General features: G+C 43.2%; 1 long non-coding RNA gene across 2 annotated transcripts; it reads right to left on the bottom strand.

The window, feature by feature from the left end:
• Positions 1 to 3,415: 3,415 nt before the first annotated feature.
• LOC102457057 (uncharacterized) lies at positions 3,416 to 19,172 on the bottom strand. 2 transcript variants are annotated; one of them, XR_003088025.2, is made up of 5 exons: positions 18,789 to 18,855; positions 18,249 to 18,295; positions 17,737 to 17,859; positions 9,691 to 9,808; positions 3,416 to 9,598 (listed from the first exon to the last, which is right to left on the bottom strand). It is a non-coding gene; the product is annotated as an uncharacterized LOC102457057 (long non-coding RNA). The 2 variants fall into 2 exon arrangements; XR_331178.4 differs by lacking the exon at positions 18,249 to 18,295 and having other exon boundaries at positions 18,789 to 19,172.
• Positions 19,173 to 25,530: the final 6,358 nt, after the last annotated feature.

Raw genomic sequence — 25,530 nt, 5'->3', positions numbered from 1 at the left:
AGCTGCAGCCAGGGCTAGCAAAGGCAACCTGCTCTTGGTAATAGCGGCTATGAGGCATTAGCCAGCCCAGCTGTGGGTCATTTAAAGGCACAGCTGCCAAAAAGGAATGACGGCCATGCAGGTCATTCTGTTGCTTTATAAAAGACTTGAAAGCAGCATTCCCTGGCTCATTTCTGCCAGGACTTCCAAGGACTCTGAGTACTCCAGCCTGGCTCTGAGTGTGCTAGGGTCTGCACTGAGCGGGAGGGCCCATCCTCGCTGTGAAGCGGTACCCCCTGGTTTTTCAGACATCTTGCTCCTCGTTTGTTTACAAGGGTGCCCTCTTCCTCCACAGCTACGAGGGCTATGCCAACCACACATAACATGCAGGCAAATAACAAGACACTCACTGTATCACTGTCAGGCTTAGCTCCCCCCTTTGGAGTAGCGTATTCCTGCACAGAAAGCAGACGCTTACTCAGAGGCCTAGATCACCAAGTAGCACTGTAACGGGTCCACCCATTGGTGAGCACTCTGCTGCGGCCAAGTGGTGCTGTGCAGGATCCTTGCCTGTTTCCCCTCAAAGCCCTGGAACCAGGGCCTGACTAGCTCTGTCCACACTGCTAGTAAGTCTCTGCTTGTGGCTGGTCTTTTGCCTGTGGATCTGGGTTTTACCCAGATCTAGGCTCAGCTCATGCTGAGAGCTAGCCGTAGTGCTGATTCCCCTCCTCCAGTCATGGTATAGACCTGGCTGGGTTGAGCTCCTGAAGGGAACTAGCAAGCCCCAGCCCTGCAGCTTCTTTTATACCCCTCTGCTGGGTCTTGATTGGCTGCCACAGAGACAGCCACTCTGTAGTGTCTGGAGGACCTCTTCTCCACTCCTCCTGCTGGGATGGGGAGGGTGGCAAGGCCACTAGCCTCCTGTAGGGGATGTTGGGGCCTAGTCCAGCCCATCATAAGTCCCCCTCAACCTTGCTGCTATGAAGTGGCTTCCTTCAGCACACCCTTCAGCCACAATGCCTCCAGAGCCATGCCTGCCTGTTGCATATGGCACTGCCATTGTCTCAGCATCTCCTGTTATCGCTTGTCACGTAAGTACATTGTAGTTTTTGGGGATAGGGGCCTTTTTTGCTGTGTTTGTACAGCACCTAGCACAATGGGGCCCTGGTCTGTGCCTGAACATTGCTGCAATACAAATAATAACCAATGGCAAACTGGGAGTCCAGGCCCATGAATTTTCTCTCTGAGGAACTGCTTGGATGGCATTAAAGCTCTCTCACAGCGACTCCCACACCATCACCATCAACTAATGTGGCTTCTGGTGGTGGATGGGCATGATGCTCTCACTGGGATCCCAGCTAGGAGCTATCGCAGGAGCGGGATATCCCGGTAGGATACAAAAGTGGCACAACACCATTCTATAGGAAGGAGAAGAGAGAGAATACATGGATTGGTGGACTGACTGTGCTCAGATCTAGGGCTCAGTCTTGCAAAGGACCTAACTGCCACAGAAATGATTATGCATTAGGTCCGCATCTGAATACTTCTGAGTATTTGGACCTGAACTCCCATTAAAAAGAGAGGGCACAAGAATCAAGCTTAGTCAAGTAAACCGAAATTTCACAATTAGTACTTTAAACAGTAGCATCCGAATGACACATTGGCTCCGTTGAGCGATTCTTGGCTTGCCAACATATCCACACACTTGGCCAAGGGGACTGGCTCAGATACCCTTCACTCTTTGGATGTCCCTTTTAAGCCCATTGTAGAGAGATGAGGGGAAAACCCCTCTGCTTAGTTGTCCTCAATTCCCTTGCTAGCTTTATCTCACTCCTTCCACACTCAGCTCCTACAAACGTAGGCCAGGTCTACACTAGACCCAGAAGGGTAAATAACGTAGCTGGAGTTGACATTCCTTAAACCGAGCTTAGCACTGTGGAAGGTCGATGGGAGTAAACACTCCCGTCAGTTTCCCTCACTCCTTGTGAATCAAGGAGTACTGGTGCTGACTGGAAGCACCCTCAGCATTCAATTTAGCGGGTCTTTACTAGACCCACTAAATCGAACGCCAGACAATCAAGCTCCAGCACGGCAAGTGGAGAGGTGCCTTTAGTGCAGTCCACCATCCCAATCTAGGAGCCTAAATGCCTTTGAGGATCTGGACCTAAAAGACTGGGCTTTCCCTCATGATGACCATAAGAGATTATCTGGATAATTGAGCCTCTGTCAGGCCACAGGGGAGATGACCAGGTGGAGAAGTTCTCTTAAAACATTCCAGTTAAATAGAATGTTTTGTGGGAAACTCTTCCATTTGACAAAATATGAAGTTTTTTCCATGTTCATCATCTTAGATGACAGGTAGGGGAAGGGAACAGGAACCTCTTTCCTAATAAGCTCTAATAGCTGTTGTCTGAGGTCCTTCTTCAGTGTCTAAACCAGGGGTGTGCAATAAGTCTGCCCCACCACTTCCCACGGCTCCCCTTGGCTGGGAACAGTGAACTGCAACCAATGGGACCTACAAGTGGCTGTACCTGCAGATGTTCAAGTAAATAAAGCATGTGGCAGTCCACCTGAGTCACATTCAGCTTGTGGGCCACTTATTGTCCACCCCTGATCTGAATGGAAATAATTGGAACACAAGCTGATTTGAAAATACCTTTCAAGAGGAATTTAAATAATTTCCATGAAGAAATGACAGAGGATTTCTCAAAAACCTTATTTTAGGGGCTGCAGCCAGGAATCTGATCAATTTAGGCCAACTCTTGTACCAACATTGAGCCTGTCCACCTCCAGAAGGCGCAACACAGACATGAGAATCTATCATGTACTTCAACCTATGAGACTGAGACCTGCATTTTTTTTTAAATCATTGTGGCTGTGTCTAGACTGGAAAGTTTTTCCGCAAAAGCAACTGCTTTTGCAGAAAAACTTGCCAGTTGTCTACACTGGCCACTTGAATTTCCGCAAGAACACTGACGATCTCATGTAAGAAATCAGTGCTTCTTGCAGAAATACTATGCTGCTCCCATTCAGGCAAAAGTCCTTTCGCACAAAAGCTTTTGTGCAAAAGGGCCAGTGTAGACAGCTCAGATTTGTTTTGCGCAAAAAAAGCTCTGATCGCGAAAATGGCGCTTGGGGCTTTCTTGCACAAAACCGCATCTAGATTGGCACGGACGCTTTTCCGCAAAAAGCATCCATGCCAATCTAGATGCTCTTTTCCGCAAATGCTTTTAACGGAAAACTTTTCTGTTAAAAGCATTTGTGGAAAATCATGCCTGTCTAGACGTATCCTGTGTGTTAAACTTGAAGATGTTCAAACCCTCTCTTTGGGATGATAAGCGTGTGTGGCATCAAACAGTCATCATATGCATTGATCCCTGAGTATCTGAATTTTTTGAATGAAAGTTTATATGTTTCAATAGAAATAGATGTTTTATTAACAACATGCACATATATATATATATATATTCAAAATACATGTACGCTTTTTCCTACCATTCACTTTAGAAAACAATCTCATAAAACCCTTAAGTTGGGTCCCAAGTCATTTTAAACATTAAAAACAACATTTTCCCATGATTATACAACAAATATATATTACTGTGACTAAGTGGCAGAGAATCACCATCTAACATTATAATGCAGGCACATGCCTTTCAGTAGAAATGGATGTCTCCTTTTGATGCTTTATTAATAATATAAAATATATTTGACTATGCCTGTACCAGCTATTATGTGTAAGGGTGATTCCAGATGCAAAACCATTCTATATAAGGGATTTGAGTGAGAGAATTCCATTTTGCAGCTCTGTCCCTGAATTCATATGACGAATATCTTGTGTATCATGCAGCTGTGGTTAAAACAGAACCCAAGGAATATGATAAGAACAGGGGAAATATCATTGCATGAATCATGAATGATAAATCATTGAATAAAAAGAAGGAAAAGTAAAGTTTGGGTTTATAGTGGGTAGAATCTGAAATCCTGCTATTAGGTTGCTTTGGGTTGGGTTTTTTGTTTGTTTGTATGTATTCCCAAGTATCAACCTGGATCGTTGAAGAATACACAAAAATATCATCAGGTGTATTGTGGTTTGTAGTCTTCACGGAAGGCTCCTAAAAAGGGGGACGGGGACTTTAAGGCACAATATTTGATATAGTCAACTGAACACGTTCACTAAAAACAAGACGTTCCATTGACAGTGCTGGAGACACGCATTCACAAGCTCAAGCAATAGCTCAGTAATCACATCCATTTAAAATTAGGCAGTTCAGGAGTGGCACCGCTGTATACATCAACCCAAATCCTGCAAGTACTTAAGCACATGTTTAACTTTAAGCACATAAGTATCCCATTAGCATCAATCAGGCTATATGTGTAGGTAAGTTAAGCACATTAAAAGAGCTTTCAGAATCAGGCCAGTGTATTCCCAAATGTATATGACTTAGGCCATGTCTTTACTAAGTGGAAGATCGACACTGCTACAATCGATCTTTGGGAGTTTGATTTAGTGGGTTTAGTAAAGACCCGCTAACTCAAACTCAGAGAGCACTCCTGTAGGCACCAGTATTCCTGTTCTAGGCAAGGAGTAAGGGAAGCCGATGGAAGCGTTTGATCCCATCGGCCTCCAGCTATGGAGGTATATCGACTCCCAGCTACATACTTAATGTAGCTGGAGTTGTGTATCTTAATTTGACCTTCCACTTTAGTGCAGATCTGGTCTAAGCCTCTATCATCTAACTGCAAGACACTCTGCCTTTGGCGAGTGATAATTATAAGCTTGATCCTGCAAATACTTGCAGCCACAAGTAGTTCCACTGCAAGCTATGTGACAACTCAGCACAATAAACACTATGCCAATTAGTAAATGTTTTCACAATCGGGCCCCATACTCAAAGCCAACCAGGAAAAGCAGTATAAAGAAAATGTAATAATTTACACCTTTATAATAAACAGTCTAGTGAGTTTCTATGTAAATATGCTGAACGTGAATTTTTCTTAAACCAGTCGTTTGCTAATTACCAGATGTTATTACCAGATCAGACGTATCATTTATAGTCTCTCTCAGGTGTCAAATATTACTTTTAGATTATGTTCCAAGCGGCTCATTTTGAGAGGAAGAACTTTCACTCAGTAGAAATATAACCTCTCTGTGTGTGCACAGTACAGTAGTAAAATCATATACAGTAGACTTCCGATAATCCGGAACCTATGGGATTTAGGGGTGCTGGATTATCAGATATGCCGGACTACCAGGAGGTAGTATAAGCAGGTTATGTATATACTGTATACATTATATACTGTATATAAAGTGTTCTTAACCCTTTTTATTGTACATACTGTATGCAGTATACTGTAATGTTTTCTTTTTTTAAGCCTTTTTTACCCTTCTTGCTCAGTTCAGCTGCTGCCGCTGTTACCTTGTAACTCTTTTTTTGCCGAAGCTCACTCACTAGGCTCTTGCCATTTTGATGCCGGACTATCAGGAATGCCGGACTATTGGAGTTTTACTGTACATTGCTTTACACTGACGGCTGACTGTGGGCCACATATAGATAGGATCACTTAAGAAAAATCCAGAAAAGACTCCACACAAATCAAACTGAACTCTGACAGGTTTTAAGCATAAAACATCTCTTTATGTATCTGTATCACAGTACTAAGTGGTGGCTTTAACTGACTGTTAAAGTATTACCAAATAATTTAATAACTTTCATATTCAAGTTATAGGGATTGATTCACCTGTTCTGTGCAGACATCTGAATGTGTGTGCCATATGAGCGAAACTCTGCAATAGCATAACTATCTATAGAAATACAAAGTGGGGGCATTTGAAAATGTTTCCAATTTTGAAGTTCTGATTAAATATTTTCTTAAGAATTTGACCAAGAGTGAAAATTTTCATGAGAATTTCCTCCAGGTTTTTACTGAAATTTTTTAATTACATTTTGCCCCTCTCCTGCCAAAAAGAGGAACAAAACGTTAGTGAAAATGTTATCTAATGTTTCCAGCCAGCTCTGGGAGAGCCAAACCCTTGATCTTCTGAAACATCAAGCAGTTAGTTACTTAAATCCCCATTTAGAGTGTTGTTTCTTTATATATTTTAAAGGTGCATTAAGCTGTACCTCATCTTACAGCACTATATAAAATAAGTTTTTAACCAGCCAAGAAACAGTTACTTTTTCCCAGAGAAGGTAACTACTTTTCATGGATTACTTAAACAAGTCTTGTAGTTCTGCTCCAAGTTAAAGGCTAACGCCTGCTCAATTTTTCCCTCCCTTTCTTGCAAAATATCAGTAGAACTAACATTATGAATTATTTGTGAAGTATAATTCAGTGTAATGAGTCTTGCCTTTCAGCCCAGAATTATAGTGTATATACAATATAGTAGTACGCTCGTCAGTTTGAGAAAGGGCTCTTCAGCATTCAATACAATAATTTGATTTACAAATTCTGCTGAAAACAAAGAAAAAAGTGCATGAAGCTATAATTTTTAGAGCAGAAAAATTACATAATTTTAAAACCAGAAGACGGAAATTATTTTCCGTAGACACCCATTAGTCCTCTAATATCCCTTTCCCTGCCTCTACCAGTGCACACTGTAGGCAATGTAGCATCAGAGATAAGAGAGCTCTTTGAGTGATGATGACAAGCTCCTCTAACACAGTGACCATATAATTTCCCACATATCTTATCTACAGCAAACTCATTTCACTACCAGTTTATAGGGGCGCGTCTACACAGTACCCTAAACTCAAAATAAGATTCACAATTTGCGCAATGCAAATTGCATATCTTATCTCAAATTTATTTCAAAATAGCTTATTTTGAAATTTGGCGCATCGAGACAGTGCCAAATTTCAAAATAACGCGCTATTTAGGGTCATTCCTTAACCCTTGTGCAACAAGGTTTACCAGGATGGCAAAATAGCGCACCTGTTATTTTAAAAAAAAAATGAAATAATGAGCAGCTTGTGTAGATGCAGGGTAGCTATTTTGGGATACCTCTGGTATCCCGAAATAGCCATGCAGTGTAGACGTACCTAGTAGTCCAGTCATTATTTACATCACATAATTGGAGATCTTTCTCCAGATTAGCTTGACCTTCTTTTGGGTTTCCTTGTTGCGCTATGTAGCATATATTAGTAGCATTTCACTGATGTATTTTCGGAATGTTTCAGTTTACAAAACTCAGGATACAGTATGAAAATTTGGGCCAGTTTTTCTGCTGGTTTTACTCCACTAGACCAATAATGGACATTGATTTCAAAGGAACTATGTTGATTTACACCAGCTGAGGATCTGGTCTTCAGACAATTTGGTCCCTTTACCCCCAAAATTAAGTATGAGCATTTTGCCTCTAAGAAAAATGAAAGTGGCTTCTCATAATGTAAACATTCATAATTACTAATTTCACTTAAGAAACACCCTAGAGTTCCATTTTCCAACTTTCCTGTGCGTGTGCTCTCAGTATGCTATTTAGTATTAATAATATTTCACGCAGCGGTCGCGTCTGAAATTTGGGAGTAGTAGTTTTGTTGAATTTAGTTCTGAAGAGTTTTACTAAATATTCTCTTCTTTCCTGGATGTTTAGTTCTCTCTCTGTCTGTCTCTGAAAACTGCAGTTGGCATCTAACTATGAATATCATTTTTGACTCACTTGACTTTGCTCCTCATACTTCCTGCCCTTTCCTTTTGTCATTGTATAGTTAATACATGCCTAACTGCAGCAAATCTGTATGCAATATACAAGAGCAAGGTATTTTAAGTAGGGTTACAGGTGGAATCTTATTTCTATACTAAGCACATCCTTATAAAGCATTTCTATTTCTTTCTCCTGTAAAATGCTTCAGAAATAGAAACAGTCAAATCTACAGGAGAAAACTGATTAATTGAATACATTGTTCTGCCTACACTGTTACAACATACTATTATTTCACCTTTAAAGCTCCAGTGACTGTAACGAGCAATGCAAAGTTGATTTCTTCACTATAAGCTTATAGTCTATAGAATTCCCATTAACTTCCATACATTTTGGATCAGGCATGTTTGTTCAACCATTCTGTGCTTCAAGTCATCCTTAAGTGAACAACAAATATACTGGTAACTATGCAGTTTACCGGCTTGTTAATAATGTTCTTCCAATTTATAGTGCAATCTTTGCTTTTGACTTCATTTATTTTAATGTCATCCTCTCCGTAATGCTACTCTTTGGTATGTTCAAAACATAGCTCTGGCAGTTATGACTTTGCCATTCTAGTCATCAGATTGCTCAGTGTGTCTCATAGGAAATCCCTAAAATTGACAGACATTTAACTCAACCTGAAACACTGTTACTAATACAGACAAGACTCATCTCAAATGAAAGTCTTCTTAGGTTTTACTACAGCGTGTCCAATATATTCCTATTCTGGAATGTGGGTTTTGTTTTGTTTTCAAATCACAAAAAAATGCCCATCTACGCTCCAACACTGAGCATGTGCTGTACCACATGGTCAAATATTAAATAGCACACATACAAAAGCCTCACAGACTTCCAGCCAAGCAACCTGGAGGGGATTCAAATCATGTTTAGAAAACACTGACAACTGGATGTGAAAACAGACTTTCATCCGAGCCATTCCGTTGAGTTGCAAAACAGCAAAATGTGTGTCAACAGAAAGACAAATAAGAAATGAGTGCAGTTTAGTGGATCAATTAAAAACACCCTCACTACAGCACTTCTTGTTAGTAGCAGATCCATTATTTTGCTCTTTTCTTTTTTAAATCCTAACCAAAGAGGCATTTCTTTTGGCACTGACTCCTTCAGATTCAAAGCATTTCTCCAAGAAAACTTGCTTTCTAAACATTATAGAAAGTAACTCCCCCTCCTCAATCTTCCTCGTCAGAATAAACTATTAATTCTGGTTTTACCTCTCACCGGGGATGGCATAATTTAAATGCAAAGTAGATAATTTGCTTATATCTACACTGACAACTTGATGTCGCTTAGTTTCTACAAAATACATGGCATACAAGGTCTCGGCTTATAAATCTCTTTACATTGCACCAGCTATGCATGTGAAAAGAAGGTACTTTATAATCAAGGTGACGAGCACAAAGACTGCAGAGTATTATTCAAAGTACCTTCTATTCATCTCCCATCATTTCTCGTAAGTGTGTTTACAATTAGTGCCTCATCTTTGTGTGTTAATAAGCAGTTCAAGCATTCAGAAACAAAACATCAGAGGATCTAACAGCTACTTCAGTTCATTTTATAAATAAGCAACTGAGAATTTTGCTCCAAGTGGCTGCTTGTATAGCCCATTCCATAAATTGAATTCTCTGCAGGATAAGGCACAATATGATATGAATGCAGCTCTTCATAATAGAGTGATTGAGAACAGCATTCTTGTACCATAAACTTCAGCCGTTTTCTTGTATCCGAGTAAGCGGTCCTATAACAGGGTGCCTCTTTAAAGTATTCATAGCTCTCTCTGTCTGTCTCTAGGTGGATCTTCCTCAGCAAATTGTTAATTAGCACAGACCTGCGGAGATAGGTCTCAGGGTCTTCAAGAAATCGAAGTTTCTGCAGAGAAAGTTTTAGAATACAAGTCCGGTCCTCTGGTAATATCAGGTGCTGAGAAGTAAAAACAACCAGTACAGCTTTAGGACCAAGGAATGAGAACAAAAGCTTTTCACCTTTGGAATATTTATTACACACATACTCACTTTTGGAAAATACCCATTGTAATCTTGATGTAAATCTTCTTCTTCTGCATATTTTCTCTTAAAGTAGGCTACTTTCGACGTCGTTAGCGTATTTGTCAGTACTCTGATTGGATCAGCTCTGTGACAAAAAATAATCAAAAAAGAGTATCAGCCACAATTGTGGCAATCAATGTCCCTTGTAATGTAACATTCTGGCATGTGTGCAACAATGTGTCTATAAACCTAAACTTTAGGGTTCCTGGGACTAAGATTTTTGTTTACAGATTATTAGCTCTATCCTTTTTTCCCCCCAAGCACACACTGGTGGTGCAAGACGCTTAGCAGAACTAAGAGAAAGATGAGACTCCTGTGATGAAGATTTACAGTTTGACTTTTATATGCGACTCAAGTGAAACGAGTAAGCTATCAGAAGGGCATGAGGCTAGCAACAGTTACAGAAGTATGAACCCACGAATGGAATACTAGTACTTCTCCTACACAGTGCAGATGTCCTGACAAATGATAGAGCAAGAAGCAATGGTCTCAAGATGCAGTGGGAGATGTCTAGGTTGGATATTAAGAATAATTATTTCACACAAGGTTGGTGAAGCACTGGAATGGGTTACCTAGGGAGATGGAATCTCCATCCCTAAAGGTTTTTTAAGTCTTGGCTTGACAAAGACCTGGCTGGATGATTTAGTTGGGATTGGTCCTGCTTTTAGCAGAGGGTTGGGCTCGATGGTTTCCTGAGATCTCTTCCAACCCTATGAGTCCATGAAAAGTACCAATGAAGAACTTAACCTAGGAAGGATATGAATTTACATCCTGCATATAGATATGACAGTGCCTCAGCCACACTAATGTATATGGGAGGGGTGCAATAACAGTTAGTTTTTTCAGTGGTCTGCATGGCAGCTTTATGGTTCAAAATTCTTTATTCGCCGCCATACAAAAGAGACCATGTTACCTCCCCTTCCTCCAGTGAAGCGGGGGAGATGTGGTTTCACCGGAGAGCAGTTACCATTGTACACACTAGATGGCGTTGTGGTCACAGTAAAGTGCATGAGCTACTGAAGAAAGTAAAATCTTTGTTAGCTCTCAGGGCGGCGTGGAGTTGTGTGGTATTGCTTTTCAAGTCAAGGACACTAGTTTAGACTATGACTCGGATGGGCACCTTGATCAGAAAGAACACTCCATTTCATTCAGCGAAGAGGTAGACTCAGAGCACAGCGTTTGGCGGTAAGGGCATTGGATACAGGCTTTTGTTACAGCCCACTATAGAGGAAGGGACAAATGCAGGAGCAGATGTGGCTCTGATCAGCTGCTGCTGAGTTCTGGGGGTGGAGGAGTTGTTCTGGGCCCATCCGGATGCAAAAGTTCTAGCATGATAAATTACTGCCTGACTAACTCTCACTCCCCTGAACTTTCCAGATGCTCCAGCTGTGCTGGAGGCTCCCGCTGAGCGTGCTGATGCACTCCTTGGCTACGTCTACACTGGCATGATTTTCCGGAAATGCTTAAAACAGAAAAGTTTTCCGTTCTAAGCATTTTCGGAAAAAGCGCGTCTACATTGGCAGGATGCTTTTCCGGAAAAGCACTTTTTGTGGAAAAGCGTCCGTGCCAATGTAGACGCGCTTTTCTGCAAAAAAACCCCGATCGTCATTTTCGTGATCAGGGCTTTTTTGCGGAAAAGAAATCTGAGCTGTCTACACTGGCCTTTTTCCGGAACAGTTTTCCGGAAAAGGACTTTTGCCCGAACGGGAGCAGCATAGTTTTTCCAGAAAAGCACTGATGATTTTACATTAGATCGTCAGTGCTTTTCCAGAAATTCAAGCGGCCAGTATAGACAGCTGGCAAGTTATTCCAGAAAAGCGGCTGATTTTCCGGAAGAAGTGGCCAGTGTAGACATAGCCCTTAAGTGTAGTGACTGTGTGCTCTCCTCTGCTATGCCCAGCCCAAAGGGAAAGTGGGCCCAATCCACTGTCATTGATGTCCATGGACATTTGGCCCATTGACGTCATTGGGAGCAGGATTGATCCCAGAACATTCCTTTGGACAGCAAGGGCCCAGTTCCTCCCCTACACCAGAGCTGAGTTTGACACAGGGACCAAGGGATGGAGGAGGAAAGGACATAGGTGGCTTTATGTCTCCTTTGTGCCTGCTCTATCCCGATCAAGGTGGGGGGCGAGGCATCCCTAACTGTACCAATGGGCCATTCTGGCAGCCATGAGTCACACTCCAACACCCCTTTTGGGCCAGGGGCCTCTGTGATGGAGGAGTGGGAGTGGATTGGCGTAGAATCAGCTCTGTTGGCCCTATATCACCCAGGATTTCTCTTATGCATGGATATTTCCCAGGGGCCAACCGCAGCTGGTTAACAGCTCTTTTGCCTGAGCTCACAGAAAATTCCACGGGAACCATCTGAAGGGGAAAGATCTTTGTGAGGTTCCACGTGCAGTGTTTGCTCTCCAATTATTTACTTAGGATAGGGCTTCTACAGGAAGCCAGAGGGCTGGCCCACAAACTCTGACTGGAAAGTTTAATTCTCTTTAACTTTCAAGGGATTGCTTTATTACTTGGGGCCAAAGCCTGCAGCCCTGAACTAGGACTTGATCATGCAAGGGAATTAAAACCCTACTGAATTTAAACAGGAAACCCCAATAATCCAAGAGCTTGAAGAACTAGACTCTAAGTCCTTCCTCATGCAAGCCTCCCATTGGCCCTTGTTCTAAATTCCAGCCAAGGCGTGCTCAGCACAGGAACAGAGTGGGGAACAATGGTGACTAAGAATTCCTGGGCCAGCTGCAATCTGTTTCAACTCTCAGTATAAGTTAGAGCAGCCTTGTAGCTGCTCTAACTTATGCTCTGCTGCAATGAATACACTTACACGTGAGTACTCCTAGAGGCCACTTCTCCCTGGTTAAAGGATCTCTTACAACACCAGACCAGCATAGAGGGGGCACGGCAGCTCTGCAAATTGGAGCCATCAAAGTCACTAACTTTCATTTACTTCAATGAGTCTGATTTGAAGCAATTTGTATTCCAGCTGCTAAAAGACATCCCATTCCTATGCATGTAGTCTGCAGCATTGCCAGATCCTTTGCTGCATTTGTATCAATTGGCTCCTGTAAACATTAGTCCCAGCAATTCATAGATAGCGAACCTTTGTCAAGTCACCAGGAGAACACCACTGCTGACTAATTTTATAATGATGTCAAATTAGGCAACGCTGCAAGAGCAGGTCTCCAGGAGATGTGGCTAGCACAGAAAATATTTGGCTAATCATATACTAGCTTCTCCCTGTTTAGATGGGCCCCCACAACTGCAGTATCGGAGCATAATTTTGAATTGGTTTATCTCACAACACCCCTGTGTGGCAGGCAGGGAATGGATGGGAAACAAACACACAGAATAGGTCAGACAGGCTGGCTGGCTGGGAAATGTTTTAAGCTCTGCAAACCTTTGGGTCTGCAAGCAGGCAGGCTGGTTTGGCTGCTAGCTGGTAAGTCTCCTGGCCAGAGCCTGCCTCTAGCACCCCAGCCCCTTCCTTTCCCAACCCTCTGTCCTCCCACTCAACATACCCAAACCATCTGCCCCCCACTCTTCCACCCATACCCCCTCCCAGATCTGGCACCCCAATCCCCTGCCCCAGATCACAATCCCCTCCTATCCTAGCTTGCACCCCAATCCCCTGCCCCAGATCACAATCCCCTCCTACCCTAGCTCGCATCCCAAACCCCTGCACCAGATCACAACTGCCTACTTCACCCAAACTCCCTCCCAGACTCCATTCTCCCACCTGCACCCTAATCCTTTACACCCCAAGCTCCCTTCTGCACCCAACTCCATCCCAGACCCCACATCTCCTCCATTAATATCATGGAAAATTGCAGCCCTCAACCACTTTCCAAAATCGTGGAGTGCCCCCCTCCCATCAAAAATGAATGCCAACCCCTGCTCTAACAGATCAGTTTAGACTCTCCCACTGTCAAATCTCAGTGCTTCCACAGGCCTGTACACAGAAAATTTTGGGGGGAGAGGGAGGCTGTGAGAGGGGCTTGTGGCTGCCCTTCCCCTGGCCTCACCCCCAGCCTCTCTCCTGGAATGGAGGAATCAGCCCCAGGCTTCCCCTGGCTGGCCAGGCACAAGGGAAGGAGGCTGGGGCAGCATGCCACCTCTGCTTTGTCCCGGCTGGCTGGAATCGTCCCCATGGGGGACCATGAAGGACTGTCGGGGAGTGCATTCGCACCCTTCACGCATACACCCCTGCACATGGGCCTGTTCCAATGCAATTTTAATACTGTAATATCTTGCCTTTTCTGGTTTACTACCATGTTGATGCATAAGGGAAATGGGCCAAGTCTTGGGCTTGATTTGATCACTTAGGGTGCATCTACACAGCGCCCAAAACAAGATATGCAATTTTTGCTATGCAAATTGCAGAGCCTATTTCAAAATAGCTTATTTCGTCATTTGGTGTTGTCTACACAGCGCCAAATTCTGAAATAAAGCGCTATTTCGAGCCAACCCTTACTCCTCGTGGAATGAGGTTTACAGGGATGGCAAAATAGCACATTTGCGATATTTCAAAATAGTGGACGCATTCAAAAGACGTGGGGGAGTTTTTTTCAGGCTACCTCTGGATAACTTTCCTTTTGGGGTAACTTTGCTGTGTAGACATGTCCTCAGACATACATCTGTGATACCAACATAGCTTTAAAGGTGATGATGTGCCTATGATTTGGCACAACTTCGGAGCAGACCGAAAGCTGCTCTAACTTGTGCTGACTGGGGCTGCTCTACCTTGCACTAGCCCTGGGGCTGTTCAAGCAGCAGCAGCAGATCACAAAAGGTGTCATGATGCCTCGCCACCCTTCCCTGTCAATTCATACCCCCTAAGCCAGTAGCTGTAGTGGTGGCATGGGGTGGTATTGGAGCCACCATCATGTTTGTACATTACCCAAATTCCTTTATATAAAGGCCAGCGCTGCTGGATTTAAGGCAGCTTTATGCCAGAGGGAATTGAAGAAAAAAGTGTTACTATCCTGGAGAATTTGAAATAATGTTTCTCAACCACAAAACAACTCTTACACTAAACAAATGACGCACATTAAAAGGACATTGTTTCAGGAGTCTGAGGCTTATTGGTGTGCTTAACAAATGTGAATGGTCATGCACTCTGATTTGCCCATATATTTGCAACAATCATGCATGCAGGCAGTTAAGTGCCCAAATAGCCACTTACACTTATTCAGACATGGAACAGTGGGAGATGTGTGCTGATGTGGAAGACCAAGCACCTAATGGGCATGAGAATGAACTGTCACTCATAGACAAGTTAGACAACTGATGGTTTGATCCCATTTTCCTTACACACCCACAGTGCTCGGTGACTTCAATTAGCAACTTAGACAAGGTATGATCGGGGGATATCCCCCAGTGCCACCCACAGACTTCCTGTTTCTGTGTTTATAAACCCAAAGATAGACTCCCAAACTATGGTTTGAGCTACCCGCATTCTTTCTGACTAATGCTATAGTCTCTGACTTGCCTGGTTATCTACATTTTTCAGCCTGACTTACAGCTGCATAACTCTGGAGTAACGCAGCAAGCCCTTAGTGCTTTGTTTATAAACACAATGAATCAGTGGTCCTTGTGTATAAGACTCTTCTGGGGAGTCAAGTGTTTTGAAAGTTACATTAAGGTGGCATGAATCACTCCCCCAGGCTCTTAGCCTGCTGGGAGACAGCTGTATCATAACCCTATCAAATGTCTTCACTACCACCCCACCTTTCAAGCCAGGGGCCAAATTTTCTCAGGACAAGTTGAACCTCTCTAGTCCAGAACTCTCTTGTCTGGAAACATCCATCATCCGGAATGATTTTAATTAGACAGACGTCCACTTTTCATGGGTGTGGCCAAGTTTCCTGCAGTCCCATAAAGTTTGTGTACAGCCACCAGTGCTGGCCCAGTGTTCTGTGCTGTTATTTAGCTCTAATTTACCTTTAAATATCCTCTAACAGCCCAGTAAGCAGTGGAAGTGTTGGTAATTCTGCTAGACAATATTGTACTCCGTGGTCCAGCAAATTCTCTGGTTTGGAACCAGTCAGGCCCTGAGGGTGCCGGACTAGAGAGTTTCAACTTGTAGTGCTAGTGCATGCATCACTGGTGATGCCCCTGCTTACACCAGTGCTGGATTTGGCCCATATACTCAATCTCTGAAGTAAGGATAGTCACATTCAGCAAAGCATATAAACACACACTTAAGTACATTCTTGGTCAGCAAAGGCTAAAGTAAGAATCTGTGGCCTGATTTTCTACAGTGCTGGGCCCTGGTGCATCACCTTCTGCCACCCTCACTGTGCACCATTTACACTTTGCATCACACACTCGCTGAATGTCTGCTCTCTACAGACCATGCATGGGGGAGTTGCATTTGTAGTTCACATTAATGCTAATGGAAGTTCGAACCATAAATCCCACACATCAGAAAGAATAGACGCCTACATCTCTAACCTTGATTCCCCAAATGCAACTTCACAAGGTCTTTAATTATATGTTATAACTGCATAATGTGCCCCTTTCTATTAATTTCAAGTCTAACAATAGTAGTGCTAAATGACATGATATGCGGCACTGTATTAAGATGCTTGGAACGGAAGGTTATCTTATCTAAATTAAAATGGAAATATATTCAGAAAGGACCAATGCCATACGCTTCACTGAAAATTGCAAGAACTCTTTAATTTGACCTGTGTGATCATAACAGTGGTCTCAATGACAGGGTAAACTCCTTTGCATGAATCCGTTGATGTAGAGTGATTTTTAACAATAATGCAATTTATATTGGGGGCAGGAGGTACAACTGAGATATTTAAATGGTTAGTTAGGCAAGGAAGAAGGATGGGCTTGTGGTTAGAGCTCTAGAGTGGGACCTGAAAAATCTGGGCTCTATTCTCATCTTTTTCTACTGACTGCATGTGTGATCTTGGGCAAGATACTTCATTCTCTGTGCCTCAGTTTCCCCTTCCTGAATCATGGCCCAGAAATCTGCGGTGGATAACCTCTGCAATTCACTGACCACAATATGAGCTTCATGCACATTTCAAGGTGAACGGCAGGAACATGTTCCTACTTAGATTCCTATCACAGCATCAGGGAACAACATCAATATGCAGGTGGGCTAAAGATGAGAGAGACACGTACCATATGCAGCATCTCTTGCATAACTTCAAGCTTTTAAACCAATAGAGATTGGCATTTATTTTCAAGAGGAGACATGACTTTGACACCCCAGGGAATACTGTAACGTCCTTGCCACCATTTTCAAAATGCAGTAATAAATGGTCTTCTCTTTAACTCAAACACACCTTGCATATAAGGAGCCTCCTGGCTGAAATCTTTTCTGAGGTTCCAGCTTTTCTGGTCACAGAGAGTAGCTACTATGCTCTAGGACTCCTGTTTGACTCTGAAGCTACACCACAAGCAGGTAAACATGTGGAAGGGAGGAATTTTGCCAGCCCAAAGATTTCACATGGATTCAAAATCAATTGCAAACTCTTAAAAAGACGACAAATCTTGCATTCCTCGCTCAGACTGTAGGTTGAGAAAACTCCATTTAAAGTTTTGCCTGAGTAAAGACTGCTAGGCTCTATCCATACTCTTGTAATGTTACTGAAACTGTTGGCTTTGTGCTTTAAAATAACATTCCTAATAGTTTGCTAATCACGTCTGAGGATCCCACTAATTAATTCTATGCACATACATGTGCACATTTTCTTTGCTGATACAAGTATCCCTCTGCTCATGAAAGGTTTGACTTTTACATTAGTGAAGACACTGGACAAAATTACCAATTAGCTCCATTTCCTTTTGGGGAATTATTTGCTTTAGCAAAGTGAGCACAATTTGGCCTGCATACAGCAAATAAGTAACCTTGTTAAACTTATACACTGAAGAGGTCTCACCAGAAAACTGTTATATTGTTTGGCCACATTATATTACAGAGAAATGTGTTCTGTAATTAGACAAAGGCCATTGTTTTGAGTCTGCTGTCATGTTAGTTACCTTGTGCTGCTGAATCAATCTGCAAAGTGTCTTTCTGGGATGGTTTCAGCAATTGTGGTAAAATTTCCTCTTTGCCCAGGCTCAGCTATCATTTCTCCCAGTGCTGCACTGTTGAACCGTTACCTGGCATGGTAGACCAAGGACAGACAAACACATTTCTCTTGGCACAATCAAGACACACTTTGAAAGTTGTTAGCTTGTTAAGAGATCAAGATGTTATTTAAGGAGACCCTGTGATAGTTTGTAACATAAAAAAGCAACTTCCTGAAGTCATATACAATTCTAGAACGTTGACTTTATTTCTTTGATTTCATTTGAAACATAAAGAAATTGAAACGTTACAAAAACGCATGTCACTTGGGCGTATGTTTTGCAGCAGTCCCTCTTATGTAATTGTTGTCCTATTGCCTGGTGCTCGTGAAATTACCTGAGCTGTATCTTTTCAGAGCCCCAATCCCTCCCTTTACATGACATACTTTTACATCCTTTGATTGATTGCTGTCAGGCTTCACCTTTTCTGGGATGCAAAGGAGCTCCTGTCTGAGCAGGGTCTTGCCTTCTGTGTTAGAGGGGAATTTTTGAGCACATATTAAAGACACCACTCCCCAGCAGAAAACGATAAACTAGAAAGAGTGTGCCCCAGCACGGGCTGTATGCAGAGACTCATGCCTGTCCACATGTTCATACAGATGCGCGAGAAACCCCTAGGTCTGGCTGTAGCCCTCCGCTAGCGGCGATGCCTATATATAGCCAGTTGTCTCATCCCGAGGAGGAACCACCCATGGAAAGAGTTGCTATGGTTACTTTTCAGAGTTTGGGACTGGGAGGTGCCCGGGATTCAGCGGACAGAGCACGCGCTGCTCAGCCTGCACTAGCCACCCGACTGGCCAAAGGGCGAGTGGCAGGGGAGATTTAATTGCCAGTCTCCCCTCCACCACCCCCTCCTCCCCAGCCCTGGCGGGGCTAGCAAAGCCGCAGAAGAGGCAGGGAAAGTTCTCCCGAGCACCGGCGGGCCGGGCAGGCACCCCCGCCCCCAGGGAACAAGCACTTACCTGGCTCGGTCCGCAGCCTCTCCGACCGCTCTTGCAGCGCAGCCCGCCCGCGCCAGCCACAAGCCCCAGCCCCGGCAGGTCCCTGCAGTCACTGGCGAGCGCATCCCCGACTCGCGTTCGGAGCAGGGGGCGGGCCGCCCAGATGTGCCTCGCCCCGATTGGTCCGCAGGGAGCAGATGTTGGCCCGTTGCTAGGAGAGTTGCTAGGAAGCGATGACGCTCTCAGCATCTCAGGAGCAACTTCAGAGGCGGTTTGAATTCCCTGCTGGGAGAGCGAAGCGGAGGGAGGCGAGCCCCAGGGGAGGGGTGTCCCGAGCCTGCAGGAGAGAGGGTGAGGCGAGCCCCAGGGGGAGGGGTGCCCCGAGCCTGCAGGAGAGGAGGTGCAGGGCAGCCCCAGGTGAAGGAGTGCCCTGAACCTGCAGGAGAGACAAATTGGAGGATTGGGCCAAAAGAAATCAGATGAGGTTCAACAAGGACAAGTGAGTGCAGGGTCCTAAACTTGGGACAGAAGAATCCCAGGCATTGTTACAGGCTGGGGACTGACTGGCTAAGCAGCAGTTCTGCAGAAAAAAGACCTGGGGATTAGAGTAGATGAGTAGCTGGACGTGAGTCAACAGTGTGCCCTTGTAGCCAAGAGGGCTAATGGCATATTAGGGTGCATTAGGAGGAGCATTGCCAGCAGATCTAGAGAAGTGATTATTCCTCTTTGTTCTGCACTGGTGAGGCCACATATGGAGTATTGTGTCCAGTTCTGGGCCCCCATTACAGAAAGGATGTGAACGCATTGGAGAAAGTCCAGCAGAGGGCAACAAAAGTGATTGGGGGCTAGAGCACATGACTTACTAGGAGAGGCTGAGGGATTTGGACTTATTTAGTCTGCAGAAAAGACGACTGAGGGGGGATTTGATAGTAGCCTTCAACTACCTGGAGGGGGTTCCAAAGAGGATGGAGAGAGGCTGTTCTCAGTGGTGACAGATGACAGAATGAGAAGCAATGGTCTCAAGTTACAGTAGGGGAGGTCCAAGTTGGATATTAAGAACACAAAGGCCATACTGGGTCCGACCAAAGGTCCATTTAGCCCAGTATCCTGTCTGCCAACAGTGGCCAATGCCAGGTGCCCCAGAGAGTGTGAACAGGACAGGGAATCATCAAGTCTCTGGTCATCCATTTCTAGCCTCTGACAAACAGCATCTAGGGATACCATTCCTACCCATCCTGGCTAATAGTCACTGATGGACCTAACCTCCCTGAATTTATCTAATTCTATTTGGAATCCTGTGAGGGTGCATCCACACAGCACCCTAAACTTGAAATAAGATACGCAATTTGTGCTACACAAATTGCGTACCTTATTTCAATTGAATTTTGAAATAGCTTATTTTGAAATTTGGCGTGTCTACACAATGCCAAATTTCAAAGTAACATGCTATTTTGAGATATCCCTTAACTCTCGTGCAACAAGGGCTACAGGGATGTTGAAATAGCATGTCCGCTATTTCGAGACCTATCTTGAAATTGTAGGCGTGTTCAAAAACCGAGGGGTAGCTATATTTGGATACTTCTGGCATCTGAAATAGCTCCACAGTGTAGATGTACTCTTAAAGTCCTGGTGTTCACAACATCCTCTGTCAAGGAGTTCCACAGGCTGACTTGTGTGCTGTGTGAAGAAAAACTTCCTTTTGTTTGTTTTAAACCTGCTACTTATTAATTTCATTTGGTTAACCATAGTTCTTATGTTATGGGAACAAGTAAATAACTTTTCCTGATTCACTTTTTCCACACCTGTCATGATTTTATAGACCTCTATCATATCCCCCATCATATTGTATGTATTGTTTGGATTATTTTTTTCAATGTGCATTACTTTACATTTATCAACATTAAATTTCATTTGCCATTTTGTTGCCCACTCAGTTTGAGGAGATCTTTTTGAAGTTCTTCACAGTCTGCTTTGGTCTTAACTATCTTGAGCAGTTTAGTGTCATCTGAAAATTTTGCCACCTCACTGTTTACCCCTTTCTCCAGATAATTTATAAACAGGTTGAATAGGTTTCAGTACAGACCCTTGGGGGACCCTACTAGTTACCTCTCTTCATTCTGAAAACTTACCTTTTATACCTACCTTTTGTTTCCTGTCTTTTAACCAGTTATCAGTCCATGAAAGCACCTTCCCTCTTATCCTAGGACAACTTACTTTATTTAAGAGCCTTTGGTAAGATACCTTGTCAAAGACTTTCTGGAAATGCAAGTACACTATATCCACTGGATCCCTCTTGTCCACATTTGTTGCCCTCCTCAAATAACTCTATTAGATTAGTAAAGCATGATTTTTGTTTACTGAAACCATGTTGACTTTTCCCCAACAAATTATGTTCATCTATGTGTCTGACAATTTTATTCTTTACTCTAGTTTCAACGAAGTTGCCCAGTACTGGTGTTAGACTTACCGTTCTGTAATTGCCAGGATCACCTCTACAGCCCTTTTTAAGTTTTGCCATCATGTTAGCTATCTTCCGGTCCTTAGGTGGAGAAACTGATTTATAGGACTGGATAGAAACCACAGTTAATAGTTCCTCAATTTCATATTTGAGTTCTTTCAGAACTCTTGGGTGAAAGCCATCTGGTCCCAGTGACTTGTTATTGTTAAGTTTATTAATTTACGTTCTTCTCCATTGTTTATGGAAGGAACAGGAGAGAAGCAGGAGATGAGGCCTTCATAGTTCCCTGAACCTGAACAGGGAAAGTGCTTTGCTCTGTACCAGCTGCCTGCCAGCCCGCAGAATAATGTACAATGTGTATGCTATTGCACACATTGCAGCTGGGCCAGGTCAAGTCCTAGAGCATCCCAGATTTGTACCATCAAAACTCATATCTACAATGTATACACACTATTCAGCCAGCACTGCAGGGCTCTAGTCCTTTTGGAAAGAAGGAAGCAGAAAGGAAGAGCACAGTCAACCAATTTCAATACACTACATTTCAATACAACTGTCCAGCACCCCAGGCCATACTGCAAAATGGAACCTCATCTGGTTTCCTAGAACAGAGAGGTGAGAAGTCAGTGCTCACTGTTAAATTATGTGAACAAAGTCAGCACCACAGCAGCCCCTGCGGGAGTGGGGACAAGTCATCCCACCTGTTAGTTCATTGTTGGTTAAGGAGAAGGTGATGGCCAAGACTTGGCAAACAAATAACAGCCGGTAAAATCTTGTTTCCCATGTAGATCCTGTGCAACCTCACAGTGTCATGGGAGCACTCACTTCATTCCTGCCCACACCACCTGTCTGGAAAAATAACTAAAATCTAGAGAACAGTTAGCAGCTATCAACTGAGCTCTCATATTATTATTGGTATTATTCGCAGCATTGACTAGCCCCAGCCCTCAGGCAAGGCACCATCGTACAAGATGCTGTACAAAGCCAAAGCAAAGAGACAATCCCTGCCCTAGGAGTTTGTCATCTCATAAGACAATAGGTAGATGCAGACAGGGGCACAAGGAAGCCATGAGAGTACCTGTCTAGCTGTTTCTGGGGCTCTTAACATTGTAGTAACTGGGTGTCTTCCAAATAGCTACCAAGAGGCTGTACAAGGATAAATACTGACCTGATGTTAATCAGCAAAACTCCATTGAAGTTAGTGGAATTAAGTTCATCTGACTTATTCTCTCTCTTCTTTGCTTCCCGGGAATAGATCACTTGACTAGACTGATTTTTTCCCCCTTTTGAGTGCCTGTTATATCTGTGTCCGCCTATCCACGTACACAACATTGCCCTGAAAGCCACTTTTCCTCAGTACCCACTGTGCCTTTGCAATAATTTAGCCTGGATATAAATTTTTCTCTACTTTGTGTGATTACTGAAAACAACTCAGCCATTTCAGCCAGTCCAGAATGCAGCAGTCTGTCTTTTCAATGCGGTGAGCCACTGTGGGAGTAGAACTCCAACTGCATCCTACATACTGCCTGCTAGCTCATTCCCTTTAGCAATTCTAGGAACCAGGCATCTAACGCCCTGTGTTATCTACAGTCTGAGCAAATCACAGTGATGGGTGTCCCCCTACCCCTGCAGCTGTTGGTTCCTGGATGTAGTAGCAGCATAGCTAGCAAAATGCCTTTGGACCCCAATCTCTGCAATATCAGCCACATAGGCATGCCATGCTTCGCTTTGCTTTGCTTTGCTTCACTCTCACTCTCACGCTCACGCTCACTCTCACTCTCACTCACACACCTTGTCACTTTTGTGGATCCAGACTAACATGGCTACCCCTCTGCTACTTGACACCTGTGAGTGTTCACTTCAGAAGAATTACACCTGCTTCACAATGAAGCTAATGAGAGGAGAAACACATCCTGAATTCCACTAATTGAGGGTTAATGAGCTAAATGTCAGCTGCTGGAAATCAGCATAGCTTTTTCAAAGTCCACAGAGCAATGCGGAGTTAAGCTTGCTGAAGATCTTGTTCTGTGTCTTTCTATGCACAAACACACACATTTTCTTATACATTCAGCTTTAAAATAAAATCAGACATATCCAAATACTTCTTTGAAATTACTTCAGAAAGAGACAGTCTCTTTATTGAATTCACACTAATTTTGAATCTGAGCATTCTATAACAATATGAAAGTGGTGGAATTTAATTGATTTAAATTATCTTTCTTTTTATAGTGCTGCTGATAGCAATGCTCTAGTTCAGGTCGGTATAATTTTAAAATTTACCATGTGACACATCTATGACATTTTCCCCCCACACACTCTATATGCTGCTGAATAGAGGAATCCATTAGCAAAACACAATAATTCTTGAGCACTTTACAAAGACGTGATAATTAATTCAATAATATAGTGTCTGTATAATGGAGATGGAAAGAGAAAGCACAGAAATTCCATCTTTACAGCTGTTTAAGAACTGAATGAACTGCAGAGCTACTCTGACAGCTGCGGCTCTGGAAATTGATTGCAATTTAATTTTTTTTAACATTTTATACAATTTCTGCCAAAGACACATCTTCCCCTCTACAGCTTCATAATGCACAGCATACAGAAGGAATCATGGGCTAGCTATAATTTCCAGCTGAAAGGATCAGCCATTCTTCCTTTGTCTGGCCCCAAGAGTCATTTTCATCCACTGATCAGCATGTAACAAGGTGTTGTGAAACACACATCTAGGATTTTCATTGCTGTTCTTGCCCTTTTTTTCCTGAAGACTTTGTGGGTGGGAGGGGCCAGTTCCTTAGCTAGCATAGCTCCATTGAAGGAAAAGGATTTACAGCAGCTCAGGAACTGGTCCCTCCTTTGAAGAACAGCTTCTGGACCAGATCCCATGGGATGATAACCTGACTGTCATCAGACATGAAGGGAAGAGACAGCTGCAGGAAGCTCATCACAGATATCTAATTCAGAGTTGCCTGTGCTTAGTATCAAGACACCTGTTCTAATTTACAAAGCTGGTGCAAAGTCATTTTCACCAGTGAAGCCTCAGGCATGGCAGAGATCACATCCCTAGCATGGACCCTCCCCCTTACTCTAGGGCAGGGTTTCCCAACCTATGGGTCGGGACCCAGCTATGGGTCACCATTACATTTCAAAAGGGTCACCAGGTGTCACTTATGGAGCCATTCACACATTTTTTTTAATTGCCCTGGGTCACCGAGTCTTCCTGAATTGTCAAAATGGGTCCCCATCTGGAAAAGGCTGGGAACCGCTGCTCTAGGGCGATGTATCAGTGGAGAGTACCCTTCAGAGGAGAAGCCTCTGCTGGGGATTTCTAGCTAGTTTAAGGCCACATAGTACTGCTTAGCAGCACCAAGTGCCTTTAGTAGAAGAGAGAATGTGGATTGACATCTCTGCTGACCCTAATATTTGAAAAAAACAAGACCTAAAGGCTTAAATAAAACACCCAGGCAGATCAATGCTAGATGCCTAGGTCTTTCCCTATAGCACTGGTTTGGTGACCCTTTTGGAAAACGAGGCTAGGATGACAGGGATAATACAAACAGTTAATTGTTGAGAGTGACTGCGATTATGCAAAATCAGGTGATTATTTTATTTGAACAGCTTTCAGACACTAACAATTCCAATTTCCAAATTAGCAGCCAGTCTTTTAATACCCAGATCTATTGCTTAGGGTAAACAGAATTAAGTCAATGCATGTACCTCCCTGTTTTCTAAAAGGGTACATACTGATTGAATGCACAAAAGCATCAATGCATCCATGCAAATCAAATCTAGGCTTTTGCAATATTTGGGAAAACAGCCAGTTAGAACTGGCCACATAGAGGTGCATATGGGGTACAGTTGTGCAAACTCAGGTCTACATCCTCGGCTAGGTGAATCAGTGCCAGGCTAAGAACCTCAGTGGAACTGCTGCTACGTACTTCAGTTGAAAAAGAAAAAGTCTGATCTTGAAAACTGTCCAGAAAATATAAGCTAGATCCAAAAAATCTTGACCTATTGTGGGAAGCACCCACAGATTTCTCAATGCATTATGGCGCTATTCTGTGCCCATCAAAATGAATTACCAATAGTCACTTGCAATTTTTTATTTCTTAGCTTTTGTATTTGCTTCCTTTAATTTATGCAGTGGTAATGCCTTTTACATGACCCAACTTACAGCAAACCCACATCCTATATGGGTATTTCTTGATCTCAGATGTAATATTTGATATATTAATAAATTTGCATTTATGCCAACACATTGGGATAACGTGTGTGCACACATATGTATTTTTGAGGTTAAAAATACAA

This window comes from Pelodiscus sinensis, chromosome 4, assembly GCF_049634645.1.
Source record: "Pelodiscus sinensis isolate JC-2024 chromosome 4, ASM4963464v1, whole genome shotgun sequence".
NCBI classification, from domain to species: Eukaryota; Metazoa; Chordata; order Testudines; family Trionychidae; genus Pelodiscus; species Pelodiscus sinensis.
The sequence above is the reverse complement of the archived record's forward strand: the minus strand, read 5'-3'. Positions and strand labels throughout refer to the sequence as shown.